We start from the raw sequence: 21,722 nt of genomic DNA on the forward strand, positions 1-21,722 counted from the left end.
TTGTACAGTACTCACGAATATCAATTTACAAAGTAATATGTTGTTGCTATAGTCTTGTTCCACAGTTTGCCACCTTCTAAGACCCAGTTACTTAGATAAGAACATTTTGTTTATAATCATTCAAGTTCATCCTCTTAAAAACAGCCTTAACATGAATGCAGAATGTCTAATTATTTAAATCATCACCATTTCCCTAATGACCCAATCAGATTTAAGTGTAAACACTAGAGAGGAAAGCAGGTCACGATTGGCATCATTGATTTTCAATGACATGACCCATCTTCTAATCTGTTTTTGCCTTATCTTTCCAGATCAACATGAAAACAATATTAATTTCAGCAAACAGGGGATTGTGTTCATTAAAACATAATACTGCTCCAACCTTGATCTTCTAGAATAAATTATTTTCAAAAAGTAGGTTTGTTGACAGGTCTTCCTTTTAATTCAAATAAATGAAGCTGACCTTGCCACTTAATGTATTGGATAATTAGAGAAACAGCGATATTTTTAATGATTAGATATTTTCTATTCAAACTAATGTTGTTTCTAAAGAGAACTAGCTTGAATTCAGTGCTTCCCAGAGAAATTTCTCCTACATATTTCAAGGAGGGAAAATATTGCAGAATTTGAAACCCAATCCTTCATTGCCACCAGCACAGCAGAAGAACCTCATACGGACTCCAGGCCAAATTCTTCAATGGCATAAGTAAATGGCATTGTGCCTGCTTATGCTACCAGTAATAATGCCTAGCTTTTATATCAGAGGGGTAGCCGTGTTAGTCTGGATCTGTAAAAAGCAATAGAAAGTCCTGTGGCACCTTTAAGACTAACTGATGTATTGGAGCATAAGCTTTCGTGGGTGAATACCCACTTCATCAGACGAAGTGGGTATTCACCCACGAAAGCTTATGCTCCAATACATCAGTTAGTCTTAAAGGTGCCACAGGACTCTCTGTAGCTTTTATATAGTGCTTTTCATCCATAGACTTCAAAGCACTTTACAAAGGAGGTCAATATCATCACTGCCTTTTACAGATGAAGGTCAGAGAGGTAAAGTGACTTGGCCAAGATTATCCAGCAGCCCACAGTCAGAACGGGGAATAGAAGCCAGCCCCCTCCAATCCCAATCCAGTTTTCTATCTACTAGGCTGCTAGGGCTTGATCCTGCTGTCATTGAAGTAAATGGTAAAAGGTCCATTGACTTCAATAGCACTGGATTAGGCTGCCTGCTCTCTGTAATTATTTCTCCATGGAATAAATGGTCCTCCATCTGTGGAACTCCGACCCATGTGAATGCCTGGCAGACTCCAGCTGCAGCTCATTTACAGCTTAGTGGAAGCCTTTCCTATTTTTTCAGTCTGTAAATGACCAATTTTGCCTCTCCCCACCTTCCAAGCTCATTATTTTGGGATACTGATTTTTGACCAGATAGCTCAGAAAATATCTAATTTTTCAGACACTGGGCCCAGATTTTGATTACTACTGTGTCACATTGTACAGACATCCCTGATGCTCCTCTTTGGATTCAATACTTTATACATACAAATAAAATAAACCATTTTTAAATAGGTATGATTGATCCTATATTCACAGAATGGTCTGAGGTAAAACTACAAAGATACTATGCTTTTTGTCAAAGACTTTTCAATTATACTGTGTAACATTCTTCTGCAAAAAGGAATATTAGACTAAGCACTGGTCATACGATCACCAAACCAGAGCTTGCATATGTTAAATGCAAACAACTTTTTAAATACAACATTAAGTTCCTGTTTAGTGTCTTCCCCACATTCTCACTCAGATGGCATCTGCAGCCTTGGTGCAGCAGGACCCACAGAAACTTCGGGAAACCAGTGGCCATTAGGACATCCAAGCATGTACTCTCCTGTCCTTGTGGCTGAAACTACAAAGTGTCAGGAAATGCATAGGTGAAGATTCCAATGACTACACTCCCCAGGCTCTCTATTTTCTATTATACATTTTACAGTATAAAAATAAATAACTATGGGTGAAATCCTGTCCTTACTGCAGTCAATGGGAGTGTTGCCACTGACAATCTGCTGGAGTGAAATCCTGATTTCCTTTAAGTCATTGCAAAATTCCCATTGACTTCAGTAAGGGCAGGATTTCATCCCATAAGATTACAATAACTCATGAACCCTCCCTGTTATGGCACCAGGCCTTCCACAGCCCTGTACCTTGTTTGTTTCTATCCTTTGCAGTTCAATCTATAAAAAACACCTCAAACTTCTCCACGAAGGGATCTGTCTTCGTATTTGTCTGGAAAGTGGCATTCACACACGGCACTATACATGCACTCCAATTAGCAGTAAAGGGTCAGATATTCCCCTTGTGTGTTAAAACCTATGGGAGACTGCAAGGGAGGAAATCTTCATGAGGTCCCCCTCCCCCTGTGGAGTTTCTATCTAGTCATTCCATCAGGGGAGTGGGTTTGCCCCACTACAGGTCAAACCATGCACATCTCCAGGGTGCTATTAGGGAATCTGTTTTGCAATTTTAACTACAGCAGAAACTACCAGGGCCCCACTCTAATAAGTGAGCTAAATTCAGCCACAATTCATGTTGCCTTCTGCTAGTGTAAGTGCATGTTCAGGGAGAAGTTGCAGTCATGCAAAGCTGCCACAAGCTCTACCTCAGCAGGAACTATAGGACCAGCACAGCCCAAATGATAGCTGGGAAGGGGATATGGCTCTCTAATGTGATGGAAAACCCAGTTGGAGGGCAGCACCGCTAGAACCTCTGCCCTCTCTCAGGGTGACTCCCCCGCAGGGGCACATGGGATCAACTTGATGCAGGGAGATGTAATCTCAGCTTTAGTGAGTCTTGCCCAGCATTTTTACACTAACAAGAGCTGGGTAGAAATTCATCTACTGGAATTAAGTATCCTAAGTGGATCCATGTGTAATGGGTTTCTCTCTACATTTTATAAGACATTATAAATAGAGCAGAAAACTGGACTTTTAAGGACTCTGAACATGGAGGAAAAGAGATTAGAGGAAGACCTTTATAGTGAGACATGAAAAATTGCTGTCAAAAATATATGCTGAATTTCCAAAGACGATAATGTAATGCAGGTGCAGCTCTTTGTATTGAATAGAAGTTTTATTTCATCCAAATTAAATGGTGTTAAAGAAGGGGGAAGATAAGTCATACAAAAATGTAAGTAATAAAGCAGCAGTCTGTCATGTGCTATGTGCTGTACAATAGCACAAGATTTCTGGACAAAAGAGAAAGCACAGTTAATTCCATGCTGAACCTCAACATTACCTCTAGTTTTAAAGCACATCAGCAGGGCATTACAAAGGCATCATACTAACTTGACAGCATGTTGATAGTGTCTTTAAGTATGCGAGCAAAAAAAGGTACTAATAAATCTGGTTTGAACTTTGGAACTCAACTGGAAAGTTTACATCAGTCTCCTGAAAGATCACATAAGCATGGAAACTATTACCATTTAAATGCACAACTGAAGCTAAATTGTTCTCCATTATAGTCTCTCAAATCACAAGACTACAATGAATTCAACCCTGATGTAAGTTCATCCCATTGGTTTCAGTTGATTTATTATTAATTTATGGTAACACCCACAAGACAAGAAAACATGGCTCCTGCAACAAGAATCTTACAATCAGGGTTCACATGAGAGATTAAAGGGATAAGTGACTCTTTTGCTGACATCAGTGGATAACTACAGTAACCTTTTTTGTTTGTACTGCTGTCCTAAATGAATAAAAAAATTAAATTGAAATATCAGTTTATCAATGAAATGTAAACCATCATAGTCAGTTTACATTTAGAAAATGAATGCAGACATTTATTTTTGAAAGTTGATTATAATTATTTATGGATTATTTTATGCTAATATGAGACTATTTGATTTTATAGAAGAAAGGCAGTGAGTGAAATGAAATTGTAGAAGAGCTGACTCACCACAAGTGTGGCCCCTGAGAACTGGGCATGGCATAGCAGCTCTTTCCTCTCTAGCACCCCTGCCTACGCTCACTCCAGTCCCACAGAGGTCCACCTCTTCTCACAACCCGACCCTCCCACCATGTCACGTTTTAGTTCCACCCCTTCTGGTGCAAAAGAACACTCTAATAACAAGATATCCAACAAATAGCCTCAATCCTTGTATTTGGTCTTCAGTTCTCATCACTGGTCCCCATGATCTTCACAGCCTTCTCTCAGGATTTTAAATTGTTTTTATCCTCTTATGTTAGTGGGCTTCTTGCTGTCTTCCCACTGGCAGGTAGGGGAACCTGGGCCCACCCTCTACACTGAGATCCAGTCCAGGGATTGTAGGGCAAAGTCTGCTCCAGCAGAAACCTTGCTACTACTTCCCTGGATGCTTTCTTACCATTAGCCTTTCCTCAGACCTTTTCCTCTTCCTGATCTCTCTATAATGAACAGCACCTCCCAGGTTTTCTCCCCAGAGGTCCAATTCCTACCCTTGGTTCAGGGTCAACCACAAGAACTTGCTCCAGTCCTGTATTTTCCAGGTATCTTGCCCTCATGGGCTTCTTCCTCACCCCACAAAATCCCCCTTACTCCCCTTAGGTCTCCCCACTCCTTACTACCAAAAGAGTGACTGCAGAGTTCTTCCCTCTCTCCCTTTGGTCCCTCAAACTTTAGTCCAAATGCCCCGTAGATTTACCATCACTGTTCCCATCCTCCTCCTGGCTCAGGACAATCTGCCTCTGGCCCCAGGCTTCATTGACCGTGGTCTCCCAGGCATTCTTCTGGCTCAGGACCCTCTAGTTCTAGTCTCCCACACTTCTCTCTGCCTTTAGCCCAAGAAAAGAAACAACCAGCTCTCTCTCTTCTGTATCTCCTCCCTGGCCTTTTTCCTACTGCCCTTTGCTCCTTCCTTTTTGAAGGCCCAGCTCCTTTCCAACTGGGTTTGATCACCAGTTATGCCTACTACCCCTCCAGTTGCCACCCAGAAGCCTAATTGGGCTCGGTCTCCTATTAGCCCATAGTTAATCAGTGTGGGGTTTATGCACCTCATCACAAAATCATACAGTATTAGGTAGAGAGAGATAATAGTGCCTCAGAATAAAAAGCAAAGATGAAGAAATAATTCCAGAAAGTAAAATAAAGATGGTTAAACGACTGACTTTAGCAGTAATACAATAAATCACCGTAACCCAGTTGTCATCACACCACAAATAACTAACACTGAAGATATAGTGGTGGCAGGCCGTGAATGCACAATGCTGAAACAAGTTCATAAAGTGTTAAGCAAACAAATTCTTAAATAGCTGCCTGCAGAAGAAGAAAGAAAAGAGGCTATATTTGTTTAGTAAATTATTCACTATGAAGAGCTTGACCAAGTATAATTGTGAGGTCTACATTTATTGTGTCTCAGTGACTTAAAGAACAAAATTGTTCAGTTTAAAGTTTTCTTTTTCTAATTGCCTGAGCTGCTAGCTCAACATGGGATCTGAAAGTCAATCTGAAATCCTTCCATCTTGTGCACCAACACCTGTCAGAGAGATTCTGCTGGAAAAATATCGCCCACCCTTAAACCTAGACAATCACGTTGTCCACAGATTCCAGTATATGTTGAATTCATACCTATTGTAGCTGAACATACACTTTGGAGACTATTGGGTTGCACAGAAAATCCTGAAACTGACACTTTGTTAACTATTCTGTTCATGGAGCATGAGACAAAAAATAATCATTCACACTGCCAGACCAGTGTTGGCTCTGCAGGGCTGACTGTAGGAAGAAATGGGGGGGGGGGGGGGGAAATTCCTTACTGAAGTAAATTGACATGTCTGAAATGCACCCTAGTGCTGAAGGCAGTTTCACTTCCCCTTTGTACTGGGGTGAATTTCACACAGGAAGTAGAACTGCGGGCCAATCTAACTCCCATTAAAGAAGATGGGAGTCTTTCTACTGACTGTAATGGGGATTGCATCAGTCCCCTGCTGAATACGGTGATACTATTAAATAATGACTTTACACAATTGAATTACACTTTAAACCAAAGCCAAACTATACTATAGTTCACTTTTAACAGCGACCCCAAGCTTTGTGTGTTAGTCCCCTCATTATTGGTTGGCTTCCTGCAAATAGCCTCATCATTTTTATTCAGCCATGATTCTATTAATATTTTACCCTTGTGCTTTTCCTACTCCCCCAAATAAGTCATTGATGTTCAAATTGGGAAAATAAGTGCTGCCATATCTCCCGCCCCCAGGCCACAATTAGTCAGGAGACTTCTGCTGATCTCTGTGATCCCAAAGAGCACAATCAGCCTGAAAATTCTCTCCTTCCTCTACACCCCAGTGTTCCCAACTGTCATAATTTTATTGCAAATCTTGTAATATGTGGTATTTTCGTTAAAGCCCCAGCTGCTGGAATGAAGCCTTTGCATAAGCATCCCAGCTATCGCTTTTTTAAATTGGAAATTTCTAGCCCCCATAGTTACAGAGAAAAGCTCAAAAATGTGATACAAGTGTGTGTACTACACCTAAGGCTCAAAAAGCAAATGAAAAGAACCTCAGATATTTTTTATTTTTTTAAATGTCATTATTAAAGCAATCTCAAGATTTTAGGCATCCGACTCGTGATTTTTGAATATGCATGGGATTGGCAATACTGAAATCCCCTTTCATATTGCACATGGGGCTGTGGTTTTTATCCTTGTTCCCATGGTTGCTATAACAAGGGTGAGAGTAAGAGAAACTGAATAACTTAGAGAGAGGCAGTTGGTATGGGTGTGCACCTGTATTCCACATTGGAAAATCTACCCATGTGGCCTAATGGCATGTGTCAGTTCAGTTGGAGCAGTGGTGGTTGGCCTTCTCTGAAGCAAACACAGCCTTTCCATCAGAAACCAAGCTCTTCATCCAGACTCAGGGTTCTCTGACTCTCATTGAAACAAGCTAATCACTTTGCTGGTACAGGTGTCAGCAGAGGGGAGGTGGCTTGTACCTCCCCTTCCTTAGCCTGCCAGGTGACAGTTCAGCCCTCTGTGCAAGCTAGGGAAGCCCACACCGATGCTCCAAATTACACCCCAGCTGCAGTGGTCCTTTCAGCGATACATAATCGTCACGGCACAGATCTGCCCCTGCTGCATCCCCAGCCCACCTCAGAAGGCTGCTTGCTCCTGCAGAGGGAGTGTACAGGTGGAGCTGGCTCTCCACTTGCTATACAGGGATCTTATGTTAGGGTTTTATATTGCCTTTCATCACCATAGTATCTGAGCAGCTAAATTTTTGCCAGCCTAGCTGGTGAAAAAAGACTCCAGGGAAATGATGAACTAGGCCTGCTGGTATCTCATTGCTTTAGCAGCATGCTCTTTTCTAAGCCCTAAAGGTAATCTTTTCAGACTAACCAGACTTTTTGTCTCAGGCATGAAGGATTCTACCTCTCCTCACTTGACAGTGTGGGCATTTCAGCTGGTTGGAAAGTGTGTGCACCCAGCTGAGGGACTGGAGGCTCCTTGTTCCCCACTGGCATTTCCTGTGTTCCACATGGAGCAGCAATAGGAAGGAGGCAATTTTACACACATACACACACCCTAGGTCAGTGGCTGCTTATGTGGTGTAGAAGACCTGATTGGCTGGCTGCCTCCATTTCTGCCTGGGGTATTCTCCACCTGGGCAGGCCCAGTTACCACTTTTGCCCCATCCCTACCTTTGTGTTGGTTTGAGGCTATATGGCTTGTTAGTGTGACATCTTTTGGACGGCTGTGTGCATTGCTTGTTGCCATTTTGTTTTCAGAGAAGCCTTTTCCCACAATGTAGAATTGACCTGAGCCATGTTGGTCTTTTAGCTCTGCAACAGAGTAGTTTGCCTGTGGGCTAGAGATGCCTGAGCTAAGCCAGCCCTGATTATAAAATGAGCCTCACCTGAGGGGAATCAGGTGATCTAATATAAAAGGCAACAGGCAGCTGCAGGGAAGGAGGTGTGGGGACTGATCTATTTGTCTACAGCCACAAAGGGTTGGGGGCTGGTAGCTTCACGTAAAGCAGACTGACCTAGTAAGAGCTCTGGGTGTGGCTGAAGAATCTGAGCTAAATTTGAACTGGTGAGTTATGATTTTTGTGTGGGGGATTTGAGGATTATTTTGTGATGAGGATTCTGAGGGCTTTATTTGATATTAAATAGATATGGTGGGCCCCAGCAGAGATTTGTCTAGAGAGTTTTAAGGCCTTTGTAAAAGGGTGGCTAATTGGGGTATGGTGCCTATAAAGTGATTTATGGCTATGAGGGGATGCTCAATAGGTGTCTCCATCACTACAGACTCCCTCAGCGTTCAATGTGGATTGTGGTGTTGCAAGGTTTAGTTAGCAAGCTTTTGGTGTAAATGGAGTTGGATGATTTGAAGCCTGGTCTACAGCTGGATAGCTTGGAGACATTAAGGCATTTCTTACGGCAACAACATTTAAGTAACTTTTTTTGCATCTGGCTATTTAAAACTAATAAAGTTGCAACCTCTGCTATAAATTACACCTTTGCATCCTGTGTTGTCTTCACCTTATTTATCAGGGTGAATAAAAACTATTTAGTCATATCAGTTAAGAATAAAATTCTGCTATGAAGCAAGGGGAAGAAAATGCAGTGTTAGGGCATCCCCTCCATTTACTGTACTAGCTTCTTAAAACTGAAAATACATCACCAACCAAATCAGCCATGAAAACTTTCTCTGAAGAAATACCATTGATCGCTAACCCAAGGCATATGGATGCAAGTATATTGTATTACTCCAAGTGAGGGGAAAGAGAAATAAATCCAAGTAATGTACGTAGAGCATGATGCAAAGTCGTGGCATTATATACATATTTAATAATCTTAAATGTCTCAATTTTTGCTCACATCTGAATCTAAGGCCAGGTCTACACTAACCCCCCCACTTCGGACTAAGGTACGCAAATTCAGCTACGTTAATAACGTAGCTGAATTCGAAGTACCTTAGTCCGAAGTTACCGCGGTCCAGACGCGGCAGGAAGGCTCCCCCGTCGATGCTGCGTACTCCGCTCGCCGAGCTGGAGTACCAGCGTCGAAGGCGAGCACTTCCGGGATCGATCCGGGGCACTTCCGGGATCGATTTATCGCGTCTTAACCAGACGCGATAAATCGAACTCAGAAAGCCGATTGCTTACATCCGGACCCGGATGTAAGTGAAGACGTACCCTAAGGTTTTATTCTGGGAAATTAAATCTACTCACTCTATGAAGGTGGCTTGCTTCCTGGCAACCGGTGACTGAACTTGGCAGGCTGTGGTCACTGGGGTACCCCAAGGCTGGTGCTGCACTCTGATGTGAAAATCCTCTTGCTAAGAAACAAAGGAAGCAATTTTAAAATGCCAAAAGACACACTAAGCAATAACTTTTACTCCTTCCTCTCTAATTTTCGTTGAAGTTAATGGAAACTTTTGTGTACTAGATCTATCAGAGGGCAGAGTTTCAGGGCCGGTGCAACCCATTAGGTGACCTAGGCGGTCACCTAGGGCGCTAGCATTTGGGGGGCGGCATTTCGGGTCCTTCGGCGGTGACTGTGGTGGCCGGATCTACGGCCGCCCCAGTCGTCGTCAGCATTTAGGCGGAGGGAGCTGGGGCAGGGGGGCGCGGGGAGGGCCGCTTGCAGCAAGTAAGGGGGTGGGGGCGGCACGCAAGGGACCTCCCCACCCCAGCTCACCTCTGCTCCGCCTCCTCACCTGAGCACGCTGCCCCGCTCTCCTTCTCTCCCTCCCAGGCTTGCGGCACCAAACAGCTAATTGGCGCCACAAGCCAGGGAGGCGGGAGAAGTGGAGCGGCAACGGTGTGCTCGGGGAGGAGGCGGAGCAGAGGTGACCTGGGGCGGGGAGCTGCCGCACAGCGGCCGGGGGAAGCTGCCGTGGGGTGCCACAGGGCAGAGGGGGGGAGCTGCTGCAGGGGGGCGCCTTAGGGTGGAGGGGGGGGGGCGGAAAGCTGCCACAGGGCTCGAGGGCGCATGGTGGAAGTTTCGCCTAAGGCATGAAAGCTCCTTGCACCCATCCTGCAGCGTTTAGTTTGACTTCTAGCAAGCTTTGGCTGCTGGATATTTAAACAAAAAAATAAAGCTTCCATAACAAACCAAGGAAATCTGTTTCTTAGAGCAGCATTTCTCAAATGCAGCCACTGTGGCTGCCTGTGGCCATCAGGGGCTTTTTGTGCAGGCACAACAGTCTCATGCGTGGTGATGGCAGCGGGACAAAGCATTGGCCCCTCCCTCACTGTTGATCCTAGATGAACTATCCTGCACCACCTCTGGAGACAGATGGTGCAGAACCCTGCAGGAGGAAGGTGAGCTCTTGACCCACCTCGAGGAGGGAGCGGTGGAGCTTTGGCTTCAGCCCTGGGGTGGTTGAGCGGCAGGCTCCAATGGTGGGACTTCAGGAGTCTGGTTGTGTGGCTTCAGGCTCTGTGCCCTGGCTCTGACCACCCAGCAGCAGGTGCTGACCCCCAGCTGCGGCCATGTGGCCCCGGCTTCTGGCCATGGGGCTTTGGGCTCTGGCCTCCAGCCATGCAGTGGCAGGCACTGGCCCATGGTTCTGGTCCTGGGCTTCCACAGCAGGGCGGCAGGAGCTGGACCCGGATGCTGATCCCTGACCCAGGCCATGCAGCGCTGGGCTCTGACAACTCCCAGCCGCGCAGCAGCAGGCACCAATCCCTGGCCTCAGGTCCTGGCTGTGCAGCAGAGAGTGCTGGTGGGCACTGATCCCTGGCTCTGGCCATGCACTCTGATCCCCAGCAGTGGATGCTGTTCCCTGATTCCAGTTGCATAGCAGAAGTGCTTATCACCCTTTCTCCCCCCCCCCCCCCCATTGTGCTGGGTCCCTGCTGCCTCTCTCAACCCTCCCCCATTGCCTTGGGCCCTGCATCCATCCCACCATCCAGGCCTTAATTTGTCCTGGGGCTTGCTTAGAAAAGTGATATTAACAAACACAAAAATACCACTTTTTCACAGCATTATTTTTATTGAATCCACAAGAAACAACTACATAAATAAATTACAATGATTTGGATGTGCATATTTGTTTTTTCCTAAAGTTAATTATTTTAGGAAAAAGTCAGTGTGGCCACCATCAAGAGTTGGTGACAGCACTCTAAAGCCACCAACAAAATGTGTTGTGAGAACTCCTGTCTTAGACCATTTAAAACTAAAGGAGGTGCTATTTCCATAACCAGAATGCTAGTCTTCAGAATTTCATGTCTATGCTCTTATTTGGATTCACAGCAATGAACTCAACATGCAAACTTAGGCTCATAATTTAGGAGCACATATACCATATTTTGGTTCTTCTCTGGGAATTTAGGTGCTTAAAGTTTTTATTTATTTAGGCATGTAAATGGGTACCTAATTTATGAGCTCAAGTTTGGTTTTGGTGGTTCAATAACTTCTTTTGGTTTTTAAATAGTACAGGGATCATAAAGCAGTTGTGATACAAACTCCCAATGTTTAAATCAAAGTAAGAATTATGATTACACTATTTCAAAGATGTTTATAGAAATACAGTCCATCTCTAGAAAACAGATGGTAACATAAAAATAATAATCAGTGGTTAAGTCTTATTCTTTTGTCACAAAGACATTCATATACTATGGATTTCTTTTGTATAAGGAAAAAAAATTGTTCTGTTTTGCTGTTTAAGTGATACTGCAAATGGAACTTCTCAGACCATGTTAGCTGGGATATTTATTGTATTTTTTTTTTTTTTAAATCTCTGAAGTTTCTCAAGCTTGTTTCTTGTTCTAGTTTTTATACGCTGATCTGCATTTGAAAGCTCTAGAGATGATTAGAGTTGTGTGATTCTCACAACTCCCATGTGCCACAACTCTTACTTGTTCCCCTTATTCAGGAATATTTATTTAATGATCTGTTATGACACTGCTCTCCACTTTTGTCTCTCTGCTTGCAGTTGCTTTCAGATCTTGCTGATGGGTAACATCATTAAAGGAATTGTCGGCAAATGCCACCCTCATTAATCAGCAATGGCTATGAAGTGTCTATAGCGGCAAAATATATACAGTGTATGCAGAGACCACTTTTCAAGCAATTAAGATAAAAGAACTACCTTGTCCTTTGATATACCCATCTATCCCTAATCCAGCTAGGGAAACAGTGAAGCTAAGAACCTCTGTTAGTCATTCCTCTTTAGATGAACAGCTACTTTTGGTTTTGATGTACAGATAACAGGGAAAATATCTATTCAATGGCAAAGTTCATCTCTTTCTTCTAACTGTTTCAGCCTGTTCCAGTGTTGGACTTACAGGTGACAGGCTGGAGGATATTAATAAGGATTCCTGAACATAATGTTTTTCCCTCACTCTGAATTGTTGGTGATGCAGGGCTGGAGAAGTTCTGTTCATTTTCAATTGAATTAGGTACAGCTGCTGTTGTTTGTTTGTTTTTCATCTTTGCCGGTGGATGTGTTTTTTTAGTGTCTATGAAAATAAGAGGCTTGTAGAACTGGATAAACCCATCTATGGTGACAAAATACATTATTCAGACTTTGCCAATGCATTGAAAATTCAACCCTTCACTGTTTATGCTGCCAGGGGTCCTAATCCCACAAAGACTGATACATATTAAAGGTTAAACATGCATGTAAATTATTAGAATGAGTGACTGGCAGTCCCTACCTAGAAAAGATACAGGACTTGGGCATGATTCTAGGGAGGGACTGCCAGTCATTCCAAGAGGGGTAACAATTTGGTGCTGGGGGCAAACACCTTCTAGTAAATAGATTTAGACCACCAGACTCCTAAATGTTGACCCATCATAGGATTTGAACTCAGGTGTAACAACATGGAAAGCTAGTGCACTAAATCATGCCGCAATTTAGGACAACATTGCCTTAAATTAAATGAGACAGCTCAAGTTTTGCTGCTGTTAAGGATCACCCACATTTCTGGAACTTGAAACTAGTACTGTACATAACATCAATAATGCAAACTGCTTAGCTGGGAGCAGAGTCTGGTAAGGCAAACAATGTTTTTAAAAAGTACCTTTTTTTTTTTTTTTTTTTTAATACTAAACATTTTTGGGCTAAATTATATCTTAAAGGCAGAGCATGATTAGGGGCTATTTAGCAGTGGGAATAAGGGCAAGTGCAGCCACTATGCCATCTTTAAAAACAGAACTAGTGTAGTGTCTGCCTCTCGAGCTAAATGGGGCTAAGAAGTTCACAGCTGTGAGCTGCCCTAGCTAGAGGCTTGAGACCAGAAGGTATTGCGCTTAGATCTAGGGAACTACCCAAAGCTCTACCTCCTAGTCTGCCACCATCTTCAGTGGCTCCATAAGGAGTCAGTAAGATTCTGTTACACTCATGCAAAGTGAGTTATACTGGAGAAATATACTGAAAAATATGCAGGTTTAAGAACTTAACAGCAGCTGAAGTCTACAAAGTGTCTTACAAACGGTCTGATAAAGCAAACCGCTCACCGAGGAGAACTTTTTTGTTTAGTTCTCTTGCATGAATTGAAACTCAGCTGCCTGTTTAAGCCTGCCAGGGCAAGTGTCACACTTCAACCTATGTGGACAGGCTGCAGCCTCAGCAAGAAAAGAGGAGCCGGGGCTTATTCTGCGGGCAGCACCTGCTGATATCCAGCACAGACCAAAAAAGTGGTGACAAAAGCCCCACTGTGTCAATCCTCTTATTGATGGTCAAGAAACCTTATGAAATGGAGATATGATTTTGCTTTTACCCAGAGTCTAAAAAATGACCAGCCTTCTCTTTCAAGGGTGTAAAAAAGGCATTTCACAGAACTACTTGTTTTCCTTTCTAATTAGGAGTTGAAAGGTTAGCCTTTAATTTGTCCAGAGGACACGTCTGACCTAAACACCAAGTTTTCCCTGTGAACCAGGTGGAAAATGTACAGGTTGCCTGCAGTCCAGGACAAGAAGTTCTTGTCTCTACCAACATGTCCGAGCGCATTTAGAAAGACCGACCAGTGCAGCTGATAAGACACTAGCCGAGGAGTTGAGAGAATGGGTTCCCTTCCCAGCTCTGCTACTGATCTGTTCTGTGACCCTGAACAAGTCATTTTACCACTCTACCTGTTCCCCACTCATCCCACTTATCTACTTAGATTGCTAGCCCTTCAGGGAAGGGAGTGTTGCTTACTATCTGTTGTATGGTACCTCTCATAATGGTACTTTGATCTCACCTAGAGCATCTAGACACTACTGTAATGTGTATAATTCCAGTGAATTAGGCCATAACAAATGGAAGAAGGTAGAAGTCTGACTTAAATGATACAACATGGGGATTTTAAAATACCAACCTGCAAGGCTTTCCATGGGCCATGTGCAGTGAGGTCCTATGCTAAACAGAAATGCCATCAAGTTGATCTGTAAAGTGATAACTTTTGAACACCACATCCAATCAATTCCAAAATCTCGGGTAATATTCTAGGTATCAAAGACGAGAATGCTGTTGACTGTGGTGGAGAAGAAGGGAGAAATAGCTCTAACCCACTGCAAGGATTTCAGTGGGTCTCCTATCTGCATCAACTATGTTACAGGGGCTGACCCTTTCTGGGGAGTCCGTGACCAGCCTATTTGTAATGGCTCCACTAAGGAGAATGAGCCAACCCAAATCTATCTGTGAGTAACTACCAAGGGTCTGGGAGGCAGTTAATTAACTGGGTAAGGAGCAGCTGGGCCTAACAAAGGCTTATGGGAGCTCAGTCAGCAAGCCACAGAAAGCTTGAAGAGAGGGCCTTCTCTGGGGAGCTGGTTAGAGAGCTCACCAGGAAAAAGGACCTAGCCAATATGCTCCTGGAGGGACCAGGTTCTGAGAGGGCTATGAGTGGCAAAGGCCTGGTCCCAGTGAAAGAACCTTAACAGAGAACAGCAAGAGACCCAGGTTACTGGGGAATTACATACCACTCTAGAGAAGAGCTGCAGGGGCCTGGAGTCCGGAGAAGGAACCCTTCCCTAGGTGATGGTAGGAGAACTGATTCCAGAAGGGGATTCTGGGTTGAGGGAGCCTTACAGGTGAAGAGACTGAGGGATTCAGCAGGAGACAGACATTAACTCATCCTCCCTCCGCCCTGCCCCACCCCCCAACTAGGGATGAAGACTTGCTTGCATGTCTGTTCAGCCTTTGGTTAAATAAACTAGACCCCTGAAGGGGTACTGTTAATTACATATAAGCCCTATTGAAAGCCCATAAGGGGAAAGTGAGGCAGGGACATAGTTGTTGCTCTGCACTAGGCTGCCAGGGGGCATGTGACACAATGGTAGCAGTCACACAAGGGGTGCTCTTGGGCAAGTGCCCACACTGTAACAAGCCACCTCTAGCGGACTAGGTTAAAACAAACTGATAGATCCCATTAATCTTTCAGCTAGAGCTGTCTGGAAATGTTTTAGTTTTTACTACTGCCATGTGAAATTATGTCACAGTGGGGGGAGGGGGGGGGAGATTTAAAGAAATTCCAAGTTTAAAAAATTCAAAAAGGAAACAGGCAGCTGTTCCAGAACAATCTCTTAAGTTCCCTGTCATGGGACATTTTGAAAATGTTTTTGTTCTAACTTAGAATGGAAACAGACTTGTTAAAGTTCCATGATACAGAAATTCTGAATTTCAACCATCTCTACTTCAAGCATAACACCACCTCGGCTCTGCCTATTGCCCTAACGGAGTTTAGGATATTGACACCCTGAATTAATTTTCTCCCAGACAGAAAATAAGAATGGTAGGCTATGAGGGTCCACAAACCTGGTAGGGTGAGAATGGTGAACCCTAAGAAGGGATTGGGGGGGGGGCACAGATCACACCTGACATGGTGTGGGAGGAAGATGGAGACACCTGGAGCACTCTGCATGTGGTTAAGGGAGGAATGGGTGGCCCTGGTATAGGGTGAGGAGGGAAATGAGGGGATCATGTGGCAGGGGGAGGTTGCAGGGTGTCCCTGAAATTGAGGTGGATGGGAGGGTGGCAAACAGGGAGTTGGGGGTGGAAGAGGGAATGGAGGAATGCAAAAAGACCCTGCTGTGTGCAATACACTCAACCCTCAAAGCAACAAAGGGTGCAACCCTCTACTTAGACACATTGCATTCTGTTCCTTTCTTTTACTTTTTTCCCTTTCATGTATTTGATTGGTTCTGAGTTAGGTGGGGGCGATTAAAAGCTCTCAAACAAAACCTTTACCTTATAGTGCTGCATGATGTGGTCCTATGTGACATAGTAGACACACTGCAGTCACATCCTATACCATAAAATAACTTAATGGGCTATGTCATGACATGAAATAATAAGCAAGTGATGCAGCACAAGTTAATTCCTAAAAAAGGAGCATCTGCTGGGCATGAGATGCCTTAGCCAATGGTGTTCATATTCCTGTTGCAACAGTTTGCCATGTCTCATATTAATAGTTGCATAATACTGTTTTACAGTACCTTAGAATACTGCAAATCCCCTAAACCTGAAGTACAGATTGGTTGCTGTGGCGCTTTAATTTCTTAATTGGATGCATGCATAAAGTCTTTCCCCAAACCCCCAAGCTTATAATCAGAAACAAACTCCCCACAGAGACACTCCAACTCAAAGCAGCACCAGACCTTGCTAGAATAGATGCAAAACCTGTGAACGTACCACCACTGCTATGATGATAAATATCCCCTTTCCCCCTCAAAAAAACACCTTTCAAGATCCATGGGTCCTACACACTCCTATCACAGGTGCTAGTGCACTGGATGAAGTACAAGTGCCCCACTAACTACTATGTGGGTGAAAGGAGACAATTGCTATGCTCTGGACTGACCTCAGATAATTGATGAGACAACACCATCAGCTGTGGGCAAATATGTTCATAAAACAATCATTCCATATCTGACCTCTCAATCTTCATCCTCAAAGGAAACCTGCTAAATACCTTCAAAAGAGGAGCTTAGGATCTTAAATTCATAACTCCCCTAGTATCAGAGGGGTAGCCATGTTAGTCTGGATCTGTAAAAAGCGACAGAGTCCTGTGGCACCTTATAGACTAACAGATGTATTGGAGCATAAGCTTTCGTGGGTGAATACCCACTTCGTCAGATGCACGTAGTGGAAATTTCCAGAGGCAGGTATAAATATGCGGGCAAGAATCAGTCTAGAGATAACAAGGTTAGTTCAATCAGGGAGGATGATTTAAAGGTAGCCATCCTGCAGCAAAAAAAACTTCAGGACCAGACTTCAAAGAGAAACTGCTGAACTTCAGTTCATTTGCAAATTTGACACCATCAGCTCAGGATTAAACAAAGACTGTGAATGGCTAGCCAACTACAAAAGCAGTTTCTCCTTCCTTGGTGTTCACACCTTAACTGCTAGAAGAGGGCCTCATCCTCCCTGATTGAACTAACCTTGTTATCTCTAGACTGATTCTTGCCTGCATATTTATACCTGCCTCTGGAAATTTCCACTACATGCGTCTGACGAAGTGGTTATTCACCCATGAAAGCTTATGCTCCAATATGTCTGTTAGTCCTGTGGCATCTTATAGACTTTGTTGCTTTTTATAACTCCCCTAGATACAGTCATGGACTTAGATGCTGGATTTGTAGGGCTCTTTACAACAATCTGTACCCCACTTTGTCCTAGGACTGTAATTAACTGTTCACTTCACCTTGAATGGTCTCTTGCAACATGTGTTAACTCCTTATCTGTTCCTCTTGTATTGAGCTGTGACACTGAGTACCTTTCCAAGACCTGAAGAAGAGCTCTCCGTAAGCTCGAAAACTTCTCTTTTGCCAACAAAAATTGGTCCAAGAAAAGATATTACCTCAGCTGCCTTGTCTCTCTAATGCCTCAAACTGGGAATTCAGTTTGAGTGGTGTAGATATACACCTATTTCATTGAACAATTATGACTGAGTTCTTCTCTAAAACCTTGACTGTTCATCTTGTGCAAGTCATGTCTTTGATCTTCAAGGTATATGGTGGTACATCAACTCTAGCAAAACCTTTTTGCTTTAACAGAAATAAAGACTCTGAGGCAATTCATGATGCTATATCCCTACCTCTCATCTTAACAGAAAGGAGAATTTTAATTAAATACACAGTTGAGACTTATGGATTTCACTGGCACTGTGTCAAAGTTTTTGGTTTTGCAAGCCTCCCTTTGGTTAAACCCTCACCTTTGCATGGGGAAATCCTCTTTCCTTTGGGAATTGTGGATAACTTGTGGCATACATGTTTTGGCAGAGGTGCTGAATGAGGATATTATATGATGTAGCATTTCAAGAATTTAACCTTTCTTCTCCATCACAAATTTGGAAATATTTACACTGCTGTGTGAAAAGCATTAAAACATTCGTCACCATTGGCTATGGTCTTGGAGTGGAAATATTTGACTATTCTGCATCCAAAATTAATGAATGTTTAATGGAAAGTCTCCTACTCATGCTTAAGAGGAAAGCTGTATTATTATTGGCAATATTTGTTTGATCAATTTAGTTAATCAGTACTTATGAATCCATGGCATATATCGGGGTGGCGAAACTGTGGCTTGTGAGCTGCATGTGGCTCTTTTAGAGTTAAAGTGTGGTTCTCTGAGCCCGCACTCCCACCCCATGTCCCCCTATTCTCCACCTACCAGACTTCAGCGGGAGAGGGGAGAAAGCTTGTGACCTCTGCCTTGCAGCAGGGGGGTAGGGTAGGGGCTTTTGCCCAGAGGAGGGGAGGGGTCTTGGGGTTTCAGCCCTGTAGGGCACACCTGGGGCTTCAGCAGGAGTGGGGCTAAAGCCCCAAGCCCCGGTAGGTGTGCTTCTTCTCTCAAACTTCTGAAGATTGTCGTGTTTGGCTCAGAGGGTCAGTAAGGTTGGCCTACTCTACACTGAAATAAATTACCCAGAGCTGAAGGTGTAGTAGTGAGAGAGCTATAGACAAGCTGGGAATGTCCCAGTATTATCATTTAGGAAGTGCAGGAAACCGGCTATCACTACCAAAGTGTACCCCAGGAAAGCAGTAGGCGCTTAGCAATAGCTCCCCTTTTCAGCAAAATGTTCAAGCATCTGCTTTAGCCCGTCCCTATTCAGCAATGCCTTCATGTACTCCAAGATGCATTGATGTCCATGGGAATTAAGCACATACTTAAATACTTTCCTGAATAGGGATGAACATATGAAGTTGGACCTAGCTAAACACATTCTTGAATCTAGGGGAACCAGAACACTTCAGCTTGGTGTAATTCCAATGGAGTTACACTAGGAATAAATTTGGCCCTTCATTCTTAATTACATGAGTCATGTGCTTGGATAGCCTTTGACTGAAAGATGCCGACTAATTTGCTCCCAAACAATGCAGTCATTCAGCTTCATCAATGTTACTGTCACAGACTTGGTAATTTTGAAAAGCACATTGCACCACGGTATTGCATCTGGGACTGTCACTCAATTGCATTTCTCTGCTACATCTCCCACCTGCGTGGCTGTTTACATTCTTGACATTTAATAGCTCTATGCACAACGTGAGATGTTTTCTCACATTCATATACAAATAAATGTCTCCCATGTCACTATGGCTCCAATCTTGCAAACACACATGCTTAACTTTGCTTCCATGTATAGTTCTACTGCAACTACCAAAAATGTTGAACACACAAGCTGAAAATGAAACACTATTAAGTGCTCTCAAGTTGAGCATCCATAATCTGAGGCGCCCAGTCAGTCACTTTTTAAAAAAAAAAAAAAAAAAAAAAAAAAAGTCTTGGCCACTTTTTAAATGAACCTTTGTAATATGCTACTAAAACAAGATTATATATATATTTAGAGAGAGAGTGTGTGTAGGGCAAATAAAGGGCAATTTCACAAATGAGTCATGCATAAAAATGTGGATCATGGGTCTGATCAAGATTTAGAGCCCTGGAGGTTATATGAAACTCATACTACATCCTTTACTTCAACATTTTTCATTGATTTTTGACTTGAGTGGTTTTCAGTCACAGGAGGCTAAGGAAGAAAAATTTGTTCAGTGAAGTATGATGCAGATAAATATTTAATAGTTCTATCTTTACTATGAAGCTTTCACAATTCCCTCTTTTACTCTAAAAAATAGATTCCCATACTTTACCAACCACGGAGGAGAACAACCAACTGGCCCCACATCCTCAATATGAATCCTACCATATTTGTGCCCCTGCAGAAAGGTCCCACTGAGTCAAACAGCAGCCCTGGAATCAGGTTGTGGGCTAAATACTAACAGAGGTTCCAGACAGAGTTTTCTGACTTGTACCTGGCAATGCCTTCCTGAACTGAGGGGAACTATGGCAAGTCCTAGGCCTCCTACCTGTAGATGACCTTTATCAGTTGCAGTTGAGCCTGGTTATGCTTTGAATCTGGAAAGGTGCTGGGTCCCTCTCCCTGTCCTGTCGTGTAAAGGAGCAGTCCCCTCCCTTGTTTTCTCAATGAGATCATAGAATCATAGAATATCAGGGTTGGAAGGGACCTCAGGAGGTCATCTAGTCCAACCCCCTGCTCAAAGCAGGACCAATTCCCAACTAAATCATCCCAGCCAGGCCTTTGTCAAGCCGGGCCTTAAAAACCTCCAAAGAAGGAGACTCCACCACCTCCCTAGTTAACGCATTTCAGTGCTTCACCACCCTCCTAGTGAAAAAGTTTTTCCTAATATCCAACCTAGACCTCCCCCACTGCAACTTGAGACCATTGCTCCTTGTTCTGTCATCTGCCACCACTGAGAACAGCTGAGCTCCATCCTCTTTGGAACCCCCCCTCAGGTAGTTGAAAGCAGCTATCAAATCCCCCCTCATTCTTCTCTTCTGGAGACTAAACAATCCCAGTTCCCTCAGCCTCTCCTCATAAGTCATGTGCTCCAGACCCCTAATCATTTTTGTTGCCCTCTGCTGGACTCTTTCCAATTTTTCCACATCCTTCTTGTAGTGTAGGGCCCCAAACTGGACACAGTACTCCAGATGAGGCCTCACCAATGTCGAATAAAGGGGAACGATCACGTTCCTCGATCTGCTGGCAATGCCCCTACTTATACAGCCCAAAATGCCGTTAGTCTTCTTGACAACAAGAGCACACTGTTGACTCATATCCAGCTTCTCGTCCACTGTGACCCCTAGGTCCTTTTCTGCAGAACTGCTACCCAGCCATTCGGTCCCTAGTCTGTAGCAGTGCATGGGATTCTTCCGTCCTAAGTGCAGGACTCTGCACTTGTCCTTGTTGAACCTCATCAGGTTTCTTTTGGCCCAATCCTCTAATTTGTCTAGGTCCCTCTGTATCCGATCCCTACCCTCTAGTGTATCTACCACGCCTCCCAGTTTAGTGTCATCTGCAAACTTGCTGAGAGTGCAGTCCACACCATCCTCCAGATCATTAATAAAGATATTAAACAAAACCGGCCCCAGGACCGACCCTTGGGGCACTCCGCTTGAAACCAGCTGCCAACTAGACATGGAGCCATTGATCACTACCCGTTGAGCCCGACAATCTAGCCAGCTTTCTATCCACCTTACAGTCCATTCATCCAGCCCATACTTCTTTAACTTGGCAGCAAGAATACTGTGGGAGACCGTATCAAAAGCTTTGCTAAAGTCAAGGAATAACACATCCACTGTTTTCCCCTCATCCACAGAGCCAGTTATCTCATCATAGAAGGCAATTAGGTTAGTCAGGCATGACTTGCCCTTGGTGAATCCATGCTGACTGTTCCTGATCACTTTCCTCTCCTCTAAGTGTTTCATAATTGATTCCTTGAGGACCTGCTCCATGATT

This window comes from Emys orbicularis, chromosome 1 (assembly GCF_028017835.1).
Source record: "Emys orbicularis isolate rEmyOrb1 chromosome 1, rEmyOrb1.hap1, whole genome shotgun sequence".
In the NCBI taxonomy this organism is placed as follows: domain Eukaryota; kingdom Metazoa; phylum Chordata; order Testudines; family Emydidae; genus Emys; species Emys orbicularis.